Below are 2,146 nucleotides of genomic sequence, written 5' to 3'. Positions count from 1 at the left end.
TTTTTTTTTCTTTCATTTGAAAGTCATTTGATCAACATCTATCTTGGACCACAGAACATTTTTGGGTCCATGCTTGTTACAGCATGACATCATATTCATGCTCATGTTGGCCGGAGGTCTGCCACTGCATCATTGTTTCTGGGCAGCAAAGAGCCAGACTGTCTCTTCTGTAATGAAACAGTGCCATCTATGGAAACATTAAGTGTCAGGCCTGTGTTTAATACAGATAAACCTCTGGCTGTGTCCTAAAGCTTTAAAACAAATCATCCTCTGTGGACATAATGAGGGAGATTCATACTGTGTGCAGCCATTTGTATTTGTTAAAAAACTGCTCATAACAAATTATCCTTGCATTTTTTCCTACATATATATATATATTTATCTGACCTGATTCAGATTTCCTCTTAGAGAGCCTTTAAAAGATTGTGAGAGAGAAATCGCTCCAGAAATTAGTCACGGGTAAATCCAGGACTTATGTGCCTGTAAATATCCTTCTGACAGTTGGAAATGGCACTAATATGTCAGGCCTGGCTGCTGTCAATCATACTTAGAAGTTGCTGCAAGGCTTGTCCCTTCAAAGCTACCTTGGGATTCATCAAACTTTTGAGAGTTTTTTTTTTTTTCAGCCTTCCTGCCTCTGAAATTTGTCGGTTACACTTGTGGGTGAAAAGATGGTGAATCCAGATATTTGATTTGACTTTATACGTTGTTATTTCTGAGCAGCTGTTGCCCATTTTAAAGCAAAAGTTAGTCATGTGTTGTGACATATCAGTTTATACCATTAACTATTAAAGTGTGGAAATGTTACCTTGTTAGTGTGCTAAACTGAGATGGTCAACATGGTATCTTAGAACTGTCATTGTGAGCATGTAAGTGTTTAACCTAAGGCACCGCTGTGCTGGGTTTGTGAACGTTTTCATTTGTTGGTGTAGCTGTTCTCAAACCAGCTTTGTCCTTTCCTGCAGGTAACCTTTCTGTCCTCGGTCTGATGTCTTTACAGCTGTTCTAGCTTTGGCTGAAGAAGACTGCCAGGTGATAACTATAGTCTGAGACAATCCCCAAGCAAGCAGATAACAATGGACGCATCTCTCTCCATTTCTGTTCTCTATTACATGAGAAATGTTTGGGCTCAACCGAGGCTGAGTATTCTTGGAATGAACCAGTGCCCAAGGATTCTGGGAGGCTAGGGGTTGGCTCTCGAGGGCCAAGAGCCTGCCAGTTTCCCTCCCAATCTTAGCTCTCAATTACTGAATCAAAGGTGAGAGGAAGACCAAATCCCATCCTGTGCCTGGTCCTCATCTCACCCCGCTAGACCTGACAGACTATCTCTCCCTGCTTGTTCATTCACTCTAACTCGAACGTACACGGAGCACAGCTCCTGGGAACCTTGCAAGTGAGCTGCTGGTTGTGCTCCAAAGAAGCTTCAAAGTTCATTGCTCTTTCTCTGCAGCAGTGCAGATGGGGTGAGCTCCCGATATCTCCTTACCTCTATTTCCACACACTCCCTCTCATGTTGCTTATTCCTGAGCTGCGCCCCCATGAATGTGTGCAGATGAGACATGTCAGTGTCATTTCATCCCACATCCATCGCGTTATCTCCCTGCCTGCCCTATGAAGAAATGCACTTTTTTTTTTTTTTATCTTATTTACTAAACAATTTCGAGGCTTATGGCATAAGTAGAGAGAAGCTTATCCCAGTAGAAAAACTACTGCTGTGACAGCTAGAATATGAGTATGACTGACATCACTTGACTGGTTAATGTGAAATGCACACTGGCTGTGAAAAAAGCCTTTTATTTTTATTTTTTATTTTCCTTGGGTACAGCGTAGATTTAAGACAGATATTCTCCAGACAATTTCTGCTTTAGATAGAGGGATGAAGCATAAATGTGCTCCAACTCTCATGAGAAAAAACTTAATAAAAACCAGCCTCAGTTAAGATAGTGTATTATAGTTTTTGGCAACCCAAATGTTTTGAGAGTAAATCCCAATATGGTAGAACGCTGTGTACTGTATGTGCCTGTCACACCTCCTTTATCGATGACTTATTGTTTTCTGAAAGTTTATGTTGTTCTTAAAGTATTAGTGATCCTAAAAGCAAAGATAAAAAAGCCATTATGTTCAAGTTCATGACAATCCATCCTAC

Source organism: Toxotes jaculatrix, chromosome 23, assembly GCF_017976425.1.
Source record: "Toxotes jaculatrix isolate fToxJac2 chromosome 23, fToxJac2.pri, whole genome shotgun sequence".
In the NCBI taxonomy this organism is placed as follows: Eukaryota; Metazoa; Chordata; class Actinopteri; family Toxotidae; genus Toxotes; species Toxotes jaculatrix.
The sequence above is the reverse complement of the archived record's forward strand: the minus strand, read 5'-3'. Positions refer to the sequence as shown.